This window comes from Temnothorax americanus, unplaced genomic scaffold, assembly GCF_048541705.1.
Source record: "Temnothorax americanus isolate GAGA-0224 unplaced genomic scaffold, ASM4854170v1 Scaffold5, whole genome shotgun sequence".
Classification (NCBI taxonomy): domain Eukaryota; kingdom Metazoa; phylum Arthropoda; class Insecta; order Hymenoptera; family Formicidae; genus Temnothorax; species Temnothorax americanus.
Genome location: NW_027509657.1, coordinates 5,249,785 through 5,269,348, shown reverse-complemented (window position 1 = coordinate 5,269,348; position 19,564 = coordinate 5,249,785). Strand labels below are relative to the sequence as shown.

The 19,564-nt window shown below is 40.1% G+C and overlaps 1 long non-coding RNA gene across 2 annotated transcripts in view; it reads left to right on the top strand.

Annotated features, from left to right (window-relative positions):
* LOC143903870 (uncharacterized) overlaps nucleotides 1–19,564 on the top strand; it is a 313,718-nt gene that overhangs the window by 275,570 nt on the left and 18,584 nt on the right. For both annotated transcript variants that reach the window (XR_013258816.1, XR_013258817.1), the window contains exon 4: nucleotides 15,838–15,969. This is a non-coding gene — a long non-coding RNA (uncharacterized LOC143903870). The remainder of the gene's footprint in view (nucleotides 1–15,837; nucleotides 15,970–19,564) is intronic.

Genomic DNA, 19,564 nt, shown 5'->3' with positions numbered 1-19,564 from the left:
TAGTTTAAAATATTTTTTATTTATCTTACTGTTTTTACAACAATTGCTCAGAATCAAATATATATTGACTTTGAGAGATTAGATATGTCATCTCTTAAACTTTAAAATGGGCATGTATAAAAAAATAGGTGTCTCTTAAATTTTTACTTAACAACATTTTAAGGAAAATCAAATCGGTCTCGGGCAGTTATGATATGTCCTTTGTAAGTAAGATCATAGATAAATGCAGGATATGCGTATGTCATTTTTATGTTAGATCGATCCATACAATTTTATTATATTGATATCAGTTGTTTTATATAAAAGATATAAAATTTCTGAGAAACGTATAAAGTTGCTAATTGAAAACTCTATATTTCAATCGGATTCAATTCAAAGTAGGATTTTGAGTATGGAGCATTAGATACCGATTCGACATGAAAGTTCAAAGCGTTTATATATACTGCGGAGCTGTGAATAATATACCTATCGAGAGAGTTTAAATAACTGATGCGGCAGAATGTGAGGTTGTAATTTTGATCGAATAACACGAGAACAACAACGACTGCATAATTCAAAGGTTATCTGCTCCTGAAGCTTGCAGCCCGGAGCTTCGGAGCTAATTCAATTTTGCGCTGTTGTAGACGTAACTTTTCAGTGTGCACTAAAACGTGCCCCGGGGCGGCAACAATTTTCCTGCTGAATTCCGCCGCTATCGATACAGCGAAAGACAGCGTATGCATATCGGAATTAACTGATAGATATCGACGCGACGGCATTACTGCACCCTTGCATTTATGAAACTTTGATCTACGTAATTTTAGAAGTGGCAGACGCGATCGATCATAGGCAATGTAAATGGCTTCAAGACAGAGTTTGCTTGAAATATCGAATAATATAGATAGATTGCTGCTTTTTTCCATCTCTATCGTCCTTATTATGCTACCATTGTCTTATACTCGCAACGGCGCAGAACAATGGCCAATGTGAAATATTTCAAACCTTTAGATAACAAGTTTCGGGTGTCCAGTTCTTTGCAATTTTATGATTTTTACATTCCAGCATAGGTTCTCTGATCATTATAGAACCATTATTTTGTAATTAAAATTAAATTCGCGAGTTCTAGGACATTTTGTATTGTAGTAAAAAATTATTTGGATAATAATTATATTTTATTTAATTTCATTAATTTTATACGTATTTATCTTTACGTAAGCGTGAATTTTCTTTGAATATTTTGTATCATTTTTTAACAAAATGGATTTTAAAACAGTGAGCTGTGAGCTGGTGTATTTTATATTTGGATCAAAATCTATCTTTAAAAAGTTTCAAGAGCGCCCGTGCAGAGCTCTTCGCACGAAGCTTGCGACAGGTGGGAAGCCACCGAGAATCCTTTTCGCGCGGGGTAACATGACACCGACTTCGTTACGCCGATAATCCCCAAGGGTATCGGTACAGGAAGTAATGTCTGTACGGAAGGCGGCAGACCCGTCGAGAAAATTACACTCTGAGCTAATATCTCATGGTGTTCCTCTCTTAAACGCACACTAGGTGAGAAGGAACTGTTAATAATTCTAATCGGACGTGCCTACGTGTAATGCGGTGGCTCTATAATTACTCCATTACAGGCTAGCGGAGATAATTGGCACTTGACGATATCCCGGGTACACGGACTTTCGGCATGCGCGTGATGAGGCATGGCGCCGCCATGTAATTCGCCGCAGGTCTCGGGATCGGAAGAGGCGGAGGTTCGATCCTCGCACAGCTTCCGGAGAAGTTCTCGTCGAGAGCAAGATAGGGGAGCAATCTATACGTCATTCTGCAGCAGGCTAGGCTAGGCCGGGGCGGGCCCAGCGGTGGCGGCATCGCGACGCGTCGCGACGCTCTCTCACTTGCGAGGGTGTTTCGTATTAACGACGCACGCCCGGCCAAGAGCGATAGGGCGTAAGCCGTGAAATATTGAAATGGGATTTTTCCGTCCAGGAAGAACGAGAGAGGGGTTGGCTAGATCACCCCTCCCTCTCTCTCTCTCTCTCTCTCTCTCTCTCTCTCTCTCTCTCTCTCTCTCTTTGCGCGACGACGACGTCGATTGCGCCGACAACTGTGTCGTCGGCACGTACGCGGAAAATGGGAATATAATGCGAAACGGATGAACTGAGAGCTCGTCGACCGCGTGACATGATTGGAATTTTCTCGAGGCACATATATATCAACAGTTGTATCAATCTCCCGTCGACATCGATAGTTTCGCAATCTTATTGTTCAATCAATTGGCTTCTGCCAACATTTGATACAATCTTTGCTTTTTATCAAATTATCCACGAAAGAAGAGCAATTTCATTTTATTAAGAGACAACAATATTACTTTTTAATTTCAACAGAAATACCTTTTTCGAAATTTTAGGAAATTAATGTAAAATATATCACAGAAGTAAAACTGGAACGAGAGGGAGAGACAGAGAAAAAGATGTGTTTGCGGAATAACTGTAATAATAAAGGAAGAATAAAAGGACAGGAGATGGAGAAAGGTTAGAGGTGAACTCGTGAATCGACGTTGACATTGTAAACGCCGAAATACGCGATGTGCGGTCGAGTAATTAATTTCTGATGACGATCGGACGATCGGTCCGATTGACACACCTTTGACCGTGTAACGCACGTCCTGAGCAAATTACATGTGTTCGATTGTTACAAAGAATCTATGTTTGGTCGTTTGGACCAGTATAATTAACGCGGATACGTCGCTGTGAGAGACTGCGGTTTCGGCGATGCGACATTATTTATTTGGAAACAAGTTCCGTTTGGAAGTATACGTATGCGATAAAACAAATATGACATACTACATGCATGGATTCGAGTAATATCAAACGCGAATATCTCGGCGATTGATTGATGTTTCTGTATTGTTTGACTAAGCGCTGAAAATTTACCTACTTTTAGATACACTGGTTAAACGCGAAACCCGCAATATTAATTCAACATTACCAGTGCACGGTTTGAAAAAAATCTTTTAAAAAACTGCTTTGAAATGTTGCAATAATTTTTAACAGTATAACTATCTTTAGCTTAACAGATAACTTGTCTTTAGCTAGTAACTGGATAACGAAAAAATCTCGTGAGATAGTGTGACAGCGAATTAATTCAAGTAGTTTAACAACTAGTTTGATAAATTAGCACTTGGATCTGTATAGTAAACAAATCTTTCGTTTGTTCCTCTCCATGAGTTTCGCGCAAAAATAAATTTCTCTATTTATGTGTCATCATCAAAGTAGCGATCGATATTTTTCGCGCCATTATCGTGACTCGCGCGGATCCACAGCTCTGCTTATCACCGCTACGCATCATCGCGTCACAGACGAAGCGCCCTATCGGATCGGCAAGCGGCAGGCCGTATCTGAACGATCATCAGAATTGCCAGCTCGCGTAATTCGCGTAATTGCGGTTCGCGGCCACAACGAACGGCACGGCGAATAATTCACGCGCGAACGGGTCAAGTTTTATCCCAGTCGGGTCGACCGAATCCTCCCGCCACGTACTTCGTCACCTGGCGTCGTTCTCGATAATAGACCAGACTTGGTTTAACATGTCGTCCTATGCAGTCACGAGATCTCATTCTCGACATTAAATAATAATACGAAGTAGCTTTAATATAAAGTGGCGAAAGTTTAAGCAGTCTGCAATCTAAAAAATCAAACAGTGAATTTTAAATCTTCGATTAGTAGTATAGTTTCAAATTTACTACCTTTAAGCTGTAAAAACTGCTCTAGATTTGCGTAATAATTATTGCAGTTTTAACCCTGCAGTGCTCTCGTATGAGACAAACATTCATATCAGAGCAAAGTTCACTTGAGATTAGGTTTGTTCATTATGATTGATTAAATTTCACTCCAATCTCAACCCCAATCCATAGTATATGGACTTTAAACTGAAAAAAAAAAAAAACAACGCCGCACTCTAATACAGTGATACATGTACAGGCGCACACGGCGCTCATACGAGAGCACTGACGTTCGTTTGAACGAAGGTAATGGAGGATTAAATTTACAAAATAGCAAACATTTTGATACACATAAATTTTGCAAACATCATCAAACTAAGGTGATATGAGCTTTTTTAAAAATCAAGATTTAAAAATTCAGTATTCCTAGTTATGAACAAAGAGAGAAAAAGGAGAGAAGAGAGGGAAAGAGAAATTATGCATTAAAAGTTTGGAAGTTTACGTTCAAAATTACATGTATATTTGAGCGAGCAAAATATTATCATCTTGAACTTTATGGTGCTTTCGAATAAGCTTACCGAGAATAAAGTGACTGTTTTTAGACGGAGAGGCCCCGTTTTGAAATAAACTACCTCAACCCTTAAATCTGATCCCGCACTAAACCGAGCCGCGCGTCGTAACTTACCGGTTGGCGCGGCTCTCTCGCGCTTGATTCGTGCCGGCGCGGCGGCGGCGGCGCGGCGCGGGGTGACGCGAGAGTAAAACGCAAAGTTATTCCGCCGCCTTGCCAAATAGGCGATCTAAATGCGCTCAACCGACCAGAAGAGGTAATACGTTACCGGTTATTGCCGGCGGCAGCATCTTGCCGAGAGCAACCCTCTCTTGAAATCGCCCGGACGTTTGGTGCCGCGACATTGGACGGCGGTAAGGGTACCCGGGGATGGTAATGCACGCAGCCAGTCGCGCGATCCTCGATATCGCGTCGATTTCGCGGTCGGGAAACGCGTGTGCAAAATTAACCGCGCGACGATCGGCTAGAGGAGATTGGGGCGGAATGGGAAATCTTTTTGGTCGAGAGCGATCGCCGTTTCCTCTTGATCGATAAATCATCCGGAGGTCACGAGGGCCGAATTGGCAACGATCTCGAGATTGTTAACCCCTCTCGGCATTAAATCCTCCCGACCGATGAGCATCACGCGCGCGCGATGGCGTATAACGGCGCTTTCTGGTCGAGGATAGAGTGGGAACGCGCGCACACAGACACACACACACACATTTGAATGCCGATAGAAACTGGATCTTCATTTTATTCTCCCCGATGCTCTCGCGATTGCCGAGTATGTGTCCGTATTTCTTATCGATCGTAACGTTTATTATACTTTATAAAATATATTTAAAGAAATGTGAAATCAAATGTAAAATCGATTAACTGGTCAGAGTAACGGTATTGATCGCCGTCGTATTTCGGTATTGTTGCATTTGTCGGGCAAGTTTGACGCTTCGAAAATGAGATTTCGATATCGGTTTTGTTCAACTTACAGTTCGCATGCTTTTCTATCACGTCAGCGAGGATCGTCTCGGACCGAAGCGACAAAGAGTCACCGATTTTTTTCTTCCATCCGCTGCGCTTCTGCGACAGCATACTGCGAAGTTCGCTCGTCGATACGGGAAGTTTGCCGATCGTCGGCGGAAGTCAAAAAACGTCGCGTTGAAACTCGAACGGAATGGAAGCCGTTTTCCGAACTTTCTGACAAAAACGATTAAGCGTTGTAAACAACGGGTCGATGGGCCGCGGCGCGAGAGGGGTGATGCAGCGCGACCGCGATGTACCACGATGATATTTCTCAGCGCGCGGTTCGCTATTTGTCAGGAGATGGATGTTAATAGATACCGCGGCCCCGGCGAGAAATATCGAAACTTGGTAGAAAACTTACGGGGGCGACCGTAAATTCTCAAATAACCGGGGGAAAACTACGCCGCGAACTGCGCTCGGCGCGGTCCGCCCGCCGCCCACATCTCGAGAATGTCAACGCGCGGAAAATTCCAGCCGTTTTCCAGCGATAACTGGCTCGAAGAGCCAGAAGACGTCGTTGCGTAACTATAATAATAAAAACTTCGCAATTGCGATATAAACGATATTTACGTTGTACGACGGTCCTAGCGTTTATCTTCTCCCATTGTTTGCTGTCGATAAGTTAAACAAATCGAATAGGAGAAAAAACGAAAAATATCAAGAAATATAATTGAGGATTGAAATCATTTTGCGATCAATAATGAGAGATATTGGAATCTCCATATTTTTTCGTTCGAAATATTGGAGGGTTCACTCGTGCGAAAAGAGTACAAAAAATAAAAATCTTCGAAATGCTTTTAACTTCTCTTATAATTAAGTCGTTATTGGCGAAATAAAGATGGAGAGCCTCGTTACGCCGCAATGTCGTTTTGCAAAGCCCTTTCTATGGTTCGGTCACGTCGCGGGTAACGCGCGGTTTTAGGGCCACATTGTGCACCGCTGAGATCAGCTACGATTTCTATCGGTCGCGCACATCTGTCGCTTGTAAGGGAAGTGTACGTGTGTCGACGATAGGTCACATCGCACAATAGAAGCTAAGGCACACACGTAACAGGGCACTACAAAAACGTATAACTACTGATAGCAAGAGCGAATTGCATCACGGTAGCGTGACAAGGACCGCGATCGAATGTTTAATTAATTTTCTCGCAGGGTGTTCAATAAAGCGCCAAATCGAATAGTCGAAAGTACAATGCAATTTTGTTCTTCAGCACATTGTCTCTTAAAGTATAATCTGCGATTTGGATCGACCATTGACACCACATGAAAGGCTATTAAATAAAAAAGAAATATTTTCAAATTTGATGAAAAGCATAAGGCGTCGTTAATAAATCGTTGGAAATAGTACAGAGAACACAGAGAAATATCTGGTCAATTTCTCTGTGTAAATATTTGCCAAGCTCGCATAACGATGAGAAATAATACAAGAAAACACAGGTTTCGGCTTATTAACATGCATATGTTTCGAAATCGAGCCGATTAAGGTTAGCGATTTAGCTGAAACATATCAAAAACCGCGTTTCAATTTCCCGTTCCAAATTTCAATAACGCTTCACGATCAAATTCATATATTCATTGGATGCTATTTATTAGCAAAAAGAGAATACGAAAATAATTTTCGACCGTGCGATAAAATTTGAATCGATTTCTCTAATTTCTCATGGATTATGCACAATTGTATATTCCTAAGTTAGTAATCCGCATTTAATATGAAATAATTTTTGAATTAAATAAAAAGTTCAACTTCCACTGTTTTAATTATTGACGTCATGAATACGTCAATAACGTACTTTATAGATTTCCTGTTGTGCTAAAAAAATTTTAATTTAAAAATTTAAGAAGATATTTTTATTTCTGTCATATATTTGCTCTCGTTTATTATTGGTTTATCACAATTATGATGGAATTTATAATAATAAAATCACACGCGATAAAATTTCGTTCATTTTAATATTAATAGAATCTTAGCTGAAACATGTGCACAATAATTTACAACAGAGAGAATTTCCAGAGGTAAAATAATTTTGCTTAAAGTCATATTGCAATATAGATCTAACAACAAGACGTTATTCGTAACTATACGAACTCGTAAGTTAGACTCGTTGAATGCAATACTCTCGCTGCATTTCGCGGCGAGGCGCGGCAATTCCCGGTGACAATCCCCAAGTCGAGACTCGGTCAGGAAAGTCAGCCTTCAGTTTCATCCGGGGGATGCGGGACGACTCGCGAGAAAATCATAGTGAGAGACGAGGGTGGCAAGCGGACATCGATCGGCCGCTCGCAGGGCCGTCTTCGTCGGTGGGCGCGATTCGGCGAGGCGTGCAACCGCCCGTATTCATATTCATATTTCAAAACTCGCACCCCGCGGCCCATTGTGCCGCTGAATACGCTATGCAGAATGCGTCGTCTGGCGTATAACGTTGCGGCATTGCGACCGCCTCCTGAATTAGTAATGGCACGGTGACAACACGGCCGTTCCCGCGCGGCGACGCTCGGCGTCGCGTTCGCGCGTCGCGGCCGCACCGCTCAGATGCCTATCGCGAGAAGTGCAATTTGCTCCAGATATTAATTCAGGTAATGGATTGCTCGTTAATGCGTAAGGCTAATCCTGAACGTATCCGTACAGACATCACGTATCCACGCTTGAGTAGATATATATACCTCATAAAAAATCCATTTGTTTAAGCTCTATAAATTAAGAGGGAATCCACCTACATACTCTATCTCTATATTTCTTATTTAGATGAATAGTATAGCTGTACATCTGGTCATTTGTCATGGATTTTGTCATTTGCCCCCTAAATTTTTGAATTACAATAAGCATGCTAGAGATTCAAATTTAAAGAACATATAGCACACTTTATAGGGTAAACTCGGGTAAGATAGCCATAGAGGAAAGATGGCCAGCTCATGTTCATTCGATATTTCATGGTGAGCTAGATTGAAAGAACATGAGTTGGCCATCATCTTTCCTCTATGGCCATCTTACTCGAGTTTACCCTACATAAATTACATTAAATAAAAGGATAATGACGAACTGTATGTGTGCTCTGTATATTTTAATAAATAAATATAAGTCATTTATTTTTTAATAGGGTATAATGCTTCATAACATAGATGCAAAATTCGAAACTTTATCTTAACAATTTTTTAATCGATTCACGAAGTAATAACGATACCACGCTACTATAGTTTCAACGCGGTCTATTAGTTTGCATAATCGAGTCATCATTCATTGATTATGCGTACACTCGGTGCGATATTCTCGGATCTTTATTATCTCACTACAAACGCATGTTCTCCACACATACGGGAAAAAAAAAGATACTTCGATAGATGGCGGCAACTATGCTGGATAGAAGAGAGCTCCCGAAGCATAGCGAGCAGGGTTGCCGGAAAGTTCGCATTACATAATTAAATCGAGCGGATCGAAATCGTGTGCGAAACTTGAAATGGTTACACGCGTACGTGTACATCTTCTCTCGCGAGCGTAATCGAGAAGCGCAAAGAACAGGAGAGGAGAGCAGAAGAAGAAGGAGAGAGAGAGAGAGAGAGAGAGAGAGAGAGAGAGAGAGAGAGAGAGAGAGAGAGAGAGAGAGAAAGAGAGAACAGAGGAGAGAATATACGGCGGTGCTAACGAGGCTCACAGGATCGAATCAAGACCGAATCTCCGCCGCTGATTGACCAGGGCGGAACCCGAAGCGGTAGAAGGCTAATTAGCTACCCGGATCTTCGTACGTGACTCGACAACGGGATCGCGAGACGCGGCGATTATGGTTGCCCTGAGCGTCTTAATTTCGACCTAACGCTCCGCAAGAGGGAGGAGACATTATATCCGACTACGACGTCGGTCAAAATTCTCTTTGAACGCGCCGGGCCGCTTCTCACTGACGCGACGTGAGAAACCCACCCACTTCCGTTTTCTGCTGAGCATCTGCGCTTAGAAATTCAGAGCCGCCCGGTGGCTGCCCGAAATGATAATTAGGCTGAAACTTGGTGACGGCAATTAGCGCGCTCCCGCGTGCGCGCGCGCGCGCGCAAATTACATAGATAAATATACATGGTATACCGGAAGCCGCGAGCTTCACAGTCTTCACACCAAACTTTATGTTTTAATGATAAACTTATACGAGTTATGTTTCCCATAATTAAACACAAAAATCAATAGTTTTCGAATTATAGACGATTGAAACCGTAAGGTTTTTCGCGAACTTCATTGTTCGCTTCAATTCAGACTATACTACTGCGGAATTTTAAATGAAACTTTTGCTTGTCGAGATATATGATGGACATTCAAAGGTAGCAATAAGTGATAAGCTCTCCAGAAATATCTCCTAAAAAGAAAGACTAGTTTTAAAATCTGAAAAAATATTGAAATTGAAATTCAGGTACCTTGATACATACAGAGATATATAACTTGAAGAAATATTCTCTTTTCGCAAAGTTATATCTCCGTATAATAAAAAATACAGCATAAGATATGCATAATATATAAAAAACGCTAAAATAAACAGTTAATATACATAAATTCCAGACTAATTGATGTACGTTTATTATTAGAAAGAAGAGTTAAAGTTTGAATACGTGCGCGTGTAAAAATAATATGAAGATAATGTCGATGTGCGGAATTTTATCGCGTAGTGGTTTATTATAGTTTATTAACTCTACGCGATGAAACATATTTCAGAAAGGAATTTATATTGTATGGAGTAACCGGCGGAGTTATTAAACGTTTAATAACGTTTGACGTTATATGATGCGAACGTGATTTAATAATAGTTAAACTGTACATACAATAAAAATTGATTCAAAATTGATCAAAGAAAGGGCGGATGAAAGGAATAGTGACCGTTCTCTTGTGCAACTCTTTAATGACATCAAAAGATTTAATTATACGACCGCGTCGTCACGTTTTTATTGCGAGACACTGAATCGCTTTGTTACCAGCCAAGGCATCTCGCTAACGCCATTATTAATTATGCGAGGACGACCTTTCGCGAGGACGCTAATTGCCATGAGATTAACAAATAACAAAATTGCGGTCAGCAGCAAAATGTTACGTGCGTAACCGCGAACATCTGCAAAGTTTGAGAAACATGTCTGATGACGGAAACTTGGCTGGTGCCGTCGTTCCGAGCCAGGTCATCTGTCACTCATTCGGGAGCCATGCGACACGTGCCAAATAATTACGCTAATTGAAACGCGAATACACACCAGCGTAATCGTCCGCCGTAATTAGTGGAGTAATTTCACGGTATTATCTCATTTATGATCGTGCGCGGTAATCGCGCGAGCGCGTACCGCGTAATGCAAAACGTGCTATCAAGGCTGCGTCGCGTTAGACATCCTTCGTTTAATCCCAAGCCGACGGCTAATTACAGGCAGCCTTACCGATTAAATTACAGGGCGTCTATCATACGACCGTCTCCCGGCTCTAAAGGGGACACAGAACGTCGCTAATCTTTTCACCGCAACGAGGAAGCGTACCAAAGAAACGGTCAATCGGGGTAATGATAACGGATGTTAAATGTAATTGCGAAATATTTTTTAACGTACAAAAATATGTAATCACACACAAAGATATTCATAACAAAAGAAATAATTAAAAGTCGTCAGGAATAAAAAATTAACTAATAAATATCATAGAATCATTAAGAAACGACGATTATCGATTATAACATTTAATGACGTTACAATATTATACATGTTTTTATTTAAATATATCTTTTAAAAAAATTTATGCAAATTTTCTTCAGCTCAAAAATACATTTGCACGTTTTATTTTATTAAGTTTTATTCTATTAAACCCAAGTTTGTTCATTCGAAGCACTAAAATGTCTTGAGAGAGAGATTTATATCGTACGATAAGTAGCGATAAAATCGAAAAAATAAAATTTCACGCTCCCTCTCGGAGTCGCCACGCATGAAACTCGAAACGCTTAATTAACCCATTTATCATCATCCGCAGCGCGGGACTAGGACGACCGCGAAATAAGCCTGGCGGATGGAACCGCTTGCTTGCGTGCGTGCTTGCATGCATGCGTGTGGTTGTGGCCGCGGCGTGCGTACGCATCAACGCACGCACGCGCTTGCTCGGCATCGGATGAACACGCTCGCACGCATACACATACACACACGTTCGCACGGGCAACTTCGGGCTGGTCGACAAAAATGGTATAATTACCGGGAAAGTGTAGCTTGTGTGTGTGCAAATTTGACTGCGTATGACTCGTTGAATCCAATTCAACTGGCTGAAATATAACGCGCCCGTCGATTATTGCCTATCGTATTGTATATATATCTACGCCATCGCGCTTTGTACTTTATTAACGCAGACGTTAGGAGAGCGAGAACGAGAGCCAGAGCAAGGGAGAGAGAGAGAGAGGGGGGAGCGACATTTTACTATTCGCAGTCCACAAATTCTATAATTTAACTAACAAACATAACAACACCAAATTCACTGTGATATAAATTACATTTACACATCTGCTATAATTTGTTATTGTAATTATTTGAAGCTTCATGAACAGTGTATGATAGAAGGAAGGCAGTAAAATGTTCTGTCATGTACTTCATTACGTTTTATTTCTGTCTTTTAAATCAATGTCTGTATGTTAATTTTTGTCACATATATAAACTTTTCGCAATTTATAACATTTATTTCCTCAGTTTAGTGAGTTTAGGATTAACCGGTCGCGTTTCCTGTATCGGAAATCAATTCTCGCGCATTTGCGGCGTCGCATGGAGAAATGATAAAGATAATGAACCGGGTTCCGATACCGGGAGACCTGAGCGCACGGAGACGGATCAACGTGGACAGTGTTTGACTGCAGGGAAATTAACGACCTGACCCGTATATACCTATTCGGTAGTTTGAATCGACGATGGAGTGGAGCTTGGCTAATTACCTCTGCACTCCATATACAGAAAGAGATTGCCTGAACGTCACCGGCCACGTAACGCGTGGACGTTCATGTTTCTCTAGTTTTGAGAAATTTTTATGCTTGATGATAAATTTAGTTGAACGATTAAGGAACCATGGCACAAGGGTCCATATTACTAAATTCTGCGATAGATAATTCAATTAACCAAGATACAAATTCCAGAACTCCTTCGAGTATAATTTTTCTCAAGTGGTAAATTTTTATTCGTGACCATAATTTATAGTTAGTATCTACGAAAAAGTTTGGACTTTGAGAGTTTAAACTTGAGTTTCTTTTCGTTAGTCTTTATTAAGAGGATTAGATCGTTCCTCGAGAAGCTCTCGAGACAGGCGATGCATCGATAGCCGAAGCGAAAAGGTCCGCCGCGATACTCACTTCCCAAATTCCACGAAACTTTTCCGCGAGAGCAATTCTTCTTGCGCGCGGCACGATAAAAAGTAGAGAACCCTCGAGTGCCCCCAATGATCAATCGGTTTGCTGCGTCGCCGTGTGCCCACGTACTCCCCGAATGTTTGCAAAATAGACGCGTCGGGCTCGGTGTGCGGGAGAAAGAGAGAGAAGGGGTGACTCGGCCGGGGGGGAGGGCGCGCAATAATTCGATCGCCGCCGGGTTAAAAAAATACCACGTACAACGGGAATGATCGACATTTGCTGCGGTTTGCGCTGGGGAGGGAGGGTTGGAAACGAACTCTCCCTCGATTTAACGAGATAATTTGATCGATCTCTCGTCGTGCACACCAGTGCATTTACGTTCCTATCGCCTGCAGGCATTTCACGTACAAACTGTATACCCTACGCCGCTATTCATACTTAAATGCGATATTATGTGCTTGAGAAATATATTATTCTTCTTGATTCATTGCATGCGTTATGAAATAAGCATTATTTCAAAAATATTGCGTGATATTTGATGCTTCAGTCAAAAACAAGAGATCTTGTTGTCATAGTGTTTTATATTCATAATATCCACTATCCACGCTTTATTTTTTATGTGATATATAATTTCAATTTAGTTAACAAATTCATATATATCTTTTTTGTGAAATTTCAACTGATTTGATCGAGCGAAAGCTCTATGTGAACGATACTTTAGTCGGCCTAGTAGGCGACGCGCGTTTACACGAGAGCCTCTTCTGAATCTACACAATATCGAGCATTGTCCGCAGCGTTCCGCCCTCGGTATACTGGCATTGGGAAATGCAACCAATGGAACACGCACGCTCTATATTATCGCGATCGTCGTACGGTTGCGCGACCAATTCCGATCGGCCGATCCGACCTGGCCCGACGTGACGGTCGCGAAATAATTTACGGATAATGAGGACGATACGTGGTGCCCGGTCAGAGAGAGACTTCCCGCCAACGTGGTACCCAGTTAACCGACTGATTGCGAACGGCCGGACGCGGACGTGATCGACCGCGAAACGTGCTGAAAAATTACCTCGAAGTGATGCAACCGAGATAGCATCGTGGCCGTTATCGCGAGTGCTATTTGCGACGTTTATTTTTATTAAGTTACACAATTTAGCGTACAATCGTATTTCTTAGAATCATTATTGGACATATTGCATGTCGAATATTTGGATAACAGTAAAAAGCATTTTCATATTCCTTTCCTCAAATGATGAGAAAGTGCGCACGAACGCACACCCGAAAATAGTGTCGTTACGTGTCATAAGTCTTTTTCTACGGAAATTTCGCAGTAGTAAAAAGGACATTTGTGTCCGACTTCAGTAGAAGAAGTCGACGCGTAGTGAAAATTGTAACACATGTATACGTTTTTACCCGAACTTTTTCCACAGTTCTAATGAGGGATGGAGTTTACAAATAAATTTATAGTAATTTCTTCTTCAAATGCTTGTACCATTATTTTTTAAATATTATTCGATTTTTCTCGATATTTTTAAAATCACATATACATAAAACGCAGAGAAATCTGAGTAATTATTTTTCACTACCACAAGAGCATATAAAAATGATAATAGGAGTATAAAGGAAACATGTTACTGCAGTTTAACCAGAAGCTAAACTATCCAGAATGCAGAAAGTGACAATAACCGTGTAAGATGCGAACGTTTATCTCAAGAGCAGACCGGATGCTGTAAAACGTTTATGCATATGCCATTTATACATATATGTCATATTTCCCTGATGCCATCCAGAGTCTGATATGGACCGAGATAAAAGATTATTATCGAAAAAACATACAAATGATACGCGAAATTGCTTCACGTATACAATTTACTTCACTTATAACAGCCAAAGATATCGCTTATTTAGCCATCACAAACGCGCCATCTTAACGAGAAAATTTTTGCGGTATTTACTCGACAGACTCGTTTTATACAAAGCATGAAATTAATTGTTTTGTTACGTGTTTAAGATATTTGCACATTTTGGAATATAAAAAAGTTATAGTTACAATTAAAAAATATATATATGTATATGTATATATGTATGTCAAAAATTTGATCAAGAATTATATAATAAATTAGAAGAAAAGAATATTTTCTAAATAAAAATTAGCATTATTTACAAAATAATTATTAATAAATAAAATAAAATGTAAAATTGTTTAAAAATTATATTCGAAAGTAATTTTAATAACGCCCAAGTTTCTCTTTCTTTTTCTTCTTTTCTCTCTCTCTTCTTCTCTCTAATGTCTCTATGTCTGTCTTTATGATGCTGCAGAATACGTAGCCAATACGATCGAAACTGTGTTATAGCGAAGGCAACGCACGGCAAGAGAATCTTATTAGAAACTCCAGGCAGCTTGATATCGATTCCGCATCAATTTGCATTCATAATGATCCGGGAGAAACTATTCGACCGCTTGTTACCTGCTCATCGCGAGAACGCAACGGGGGTGCAACGGGGTGCACGGATGCTGATCGCGGGGAAACTTGTCAATAACATCTATTATTGTCATGACGTCTTTATTACCGTCAACATTCTCTCCCACCCACTCCATAGAAAGAGAGTTTGCAACAGAAATAGTCTTGTGTATGTGACACATAAAATAGCTTCTTTCTCCTAAAATATCTCCAGAACGTGCACAGTGTGTGCTTCTAACAATCTATATCTTAGTACAGCAATAACTGTATTATATATCAATTTACGTGGTAGAATTTACGGATTCAGATTCTGCGGTACAATTTACATCGAGTAGTCAAGCTTTTACTCTAAACATTTGTCTAAGGGATTTTCTATATTAACAAGAGAAAAAGTGTGCGAAGATGTTGCATAAATATAAGGTTGAATGTACTATATGAGTAACTAAGAACCACGTTTAATATCGTTAGAGATTTAACAAGATTTTAATAACACAAACTTAAAGAAGGTCTTATTTCTTATTTCCTTCTTAAATTTCTATTAAAGTTATAATAGTAGTCTTTCCTAATGAACATCTAGTTAATTCTATGACCTTTATTATATCGTCCATTCTATTATTAAAATACTATTGTTTTTTAACGATCTTTCATTTATAATCCTGATTATTTTACATTTTCAAGTGCGTGGCTGCCTGAATGAATGCATATCTATATAATTTATTCAAATTTAATAGGAGTAGAGTAAAGCAGTTTAAAAAATATATTTTATATTTGAATTTTTTGTTTTTACAGAGGGGGACATCGAATGTCGCAAATTCAATCTATCTGTACAGATGGGTATATATGAAAGATTTCTTTCCTCGAAGGCTTGTACGTCAACGAAATTCCTCGTGGCTTTGCGGCGGCAGGCGAGGATGTATACGAGTATGTATATTATGTATAGTATTCGCACGTTCTCGCGCGCATACGAAAATGATCTAGGTCGACGTTATCGGCCGCCTTTTCAGCTCCGGGCGATGGCCGCGTTGAGAGCATAGTATATGTACGAAAGCCGCGTGCCGCTGAGTTATCGCGCGTTTGTCGAAGGTATACGCGTGTACAGTACCGTACGGGGCGAATCTCGCGTGACGTTCGGCGGAACGTATCTCGGGGAAAATATTGCATTCCACTGCCAATTGTCTACTTTTCGGTATGCGTTTACAATCTCTCCCGTGTGTACGGAGAAATTCGCGATATTGAACAGAGGCCCGCAGCGGTTTGCCGCGCGTATGCCAACTCACGGTTGCGTATAATGTTTTTGTACTCGAATAAATGCTACTCTGATGACTATCGATCACGGTCACACAAAACTGAAATGAATGCGGAAAAAACATCCACGGTACTCTACAGTCTACAGTAGTCTATACACTACAGTATTCTATTCGCATTAGAAATATATCTCTCATATTTTATTCGTAAGGCTATTATGCGAGTGAATTATCACTGATTTCTAATATTGCGTATATACATATTTTGATATTTTATTATTTTTTCTTTATATTTATTATTATTATTATCAATTATTATTTGTGTTTTTTACCAGAGAGAGCCTAAATAAAATTAAATTTAAGCATTAATTAGAGCTAATGAAATGAACAGAAAGTAATGTAGATAAGGAACATAGATAAATAGAGGAAATTGGCATTTAAAATTGCATTGGTATTTACTCTTACATCGTTTTAATTAACTTTTTAGAATTAACTATAAATGTCAAATAAGAGAGATCGCGTATATAACGATATTTTAGAGATTAATACCATTACAAATATATTCAACGGTATAAGCATCACAAATCTTAATTTCCGAGACGCGAAGTGAACTCTCATTTCCCGGCAAAAATTGCAGATCGACCATTGTCAACGGACAATAACTGGTCAGGACGTAATATAAGGAGCACATCGTCGACCTGTACATAGTGACGAGCGTATTTATTGTCGGTTTTAACGGGTTACGCTTGCGACAATCTCCGGACGGAATGGTCGCGGAAGGGAAGACGGCCACGGCGATGCTATATGAGGGGGTCGCGATATATATTTTCGGCGACGCAGAGGTCCACGGCCTATCTCGCGGAAATGGTATTTTCGAGGCCCGACGTTCCCGGAAAGCAATAACACCGAAAGCAGTTTTAATAAAGGCTCAGCCACGATATATCGCGGGCATGCCTCACACTCCCATCTGTCCGCCTCTACCGCGTACATCGCCATACCCCCGCCGGTTCTATCGTCCATTTTTCCGCAACCTCCCCCGCCTCCACCGCTCACTCAGCAACCCCTTTCATTCCGGGACGATCGTGTGTTGGGACACACTCTCCCCCCTTGGTCGCCACCGTTTTCTTTCTCTCCATATCACTCGTCGATACGTGAATATTTTTCCACTATTTTTTTCTCTTTCCCTCCACCCCTCTCTCTCTCTCTCTCTCTCTCTCTCTCTCTCTCTCCTTCTTTCGCGCGCGCATGCAATCGTATCAGATTGCGGGCGCGTTTGCGTTAAGGAGGCTCTTACCTCGATCATAATATGACAGATCTTTATGAAATTAATATATGTTGTAAAGTGAACCACAACGGACCGATGCCCAAAACTTGAGCATAGGTTGACGATAAAAACTGTAAAAATATCAGTATTGAAATTCGCATTTTTAACACAGGGCATATGGTAAACACTAAAATTTTTACCGGAAGTGATGTATTTTCTTGGCAAGTTTGCGAGCCAGGTAAACAAAAAACTAAGGAATTGTAGTTAAAATAATAATCTTTCTAATGATAAGAAGAAAACTTGGTGTTGACGATAAGTTATAAAAGATATTGTAGTTTTAATATGACGTACGACAGGTTAGGCGAATGATCTTCCGAGTGTCAAAATCGCGCGAAGTTTCTAACCTCACTTGCACATGTCTTTTCTCTGCGCTGTATGGTAGGGGCATAATTATTCTCTCGCGGATTGACAACCTTTATTTTCGAGAATTTTCCTTTCATTTTCCCTCTCAGCATTCTCAAGTTACATCTTTCTTTTGGCTCCATCTCTTTATCGCATCAATCGCTACAACGCTACACGGCTACACCTCACTTAGCTACACACTGCTGCAGACGACGTTGTAACACGCGCATGTTATTATTCTGCTCTTTAGCACTGACGTAGTCAACTGACTTATTGTATAAATTTTAATATTTACACTAATAGAACATATAACTTACTCTTACACTATGTAAAAATCATTATTTATTTTTTTATTTAATTTTCCGATAATTTTATAACCAATTATTAATGATAATTTTTCGGTTGCTACATTGATTAGAGCAGCCGGGTAAGAGCCTCCTTAAGGGGGCGATATTTCTCGACGGACCCGCTTCATTATTTTAACGAACGCGATCCAATCGCCTGCCGCGATCAATTTCGATCCCGCATGTCTCTACCTGAGATGACTTTACCGCAACGATAACGCATAGTTCTCAACTTTAATAGATGTCCACATCGAGGTCTCAAGTTCCTATCCAGATAAAATTCAAAAATAGGGAAGAAATAGAGTTTATAATATTATTTAAAGTATTAGAAAAACGACACTAATTACGGGTTTGCGCACGACAGAAAGTAAAAGTCGATGGAAATTTTGTTATCTTTTTTCGCATTCGAAGCCCGGCTCGTTTAATGTTTAATTTTTAATGTCAGATATCTTCGTAACTATTAATATTTTGACATCGAAATAATCGTCATTCTGCTCCATTTGGCTTTTAATATCCGCGGGAAACATCCAATTCAGCAATTATTTTCGATTTCTTTATCAAATTAATGAAGCAAAATTATATGTATAAGATTAAATAGAGACTTAAATTAATTTTTTATCAGTTTAAATTTACTTTAAATTAATCCATAATTGTATCCTGTTATTTATATACATGCTCGGTTTAGTAAAATTATTTAATTAGCAACGGAAGATGATTTTAGAAATTACTAATATTTTTACAATTTCTAAATAATCACTATTCTGCTCAATTTAGTTTCTAGTATCTGCAATCCAATTGCACAATTGGTTTCAATCCGCGCGTTTTCGTTCCCAACGCCAAAGTAATAACGCGAGACTAGCTACGCGGGTTCCAACGGAATAAAGGATTAGTTCTGTGTCTCTTGCCGTGAGAGCGAGGATCTGCATTAAGTGCTTAAAAAAAAAAAAAGAAAGAAGAAAAAATTAATCCCTGTAAAGTCAGTCCGGAGAAAAAAGGGCGCACGCAGGAAAACCGTGGGATTAAACTGGCGGAAGATATACTGCGTAGTCGTCGTTACAGACGTAATAGTGTGGCTCGAGAGTTCAGTAGAACCGCGTAATAACTTTTTTACGGTAAACGGAAACGTTGCAACTTCGTGTGACGACGCGAGCATTGTCTCGTATATTATAAAGACGATACGGACGCAAATTCTGTCAATATAGAAAAATTGTGGAAAATAGCAACGTATAAATCATTTTTCGCTAGAAGACATTCAATCACAT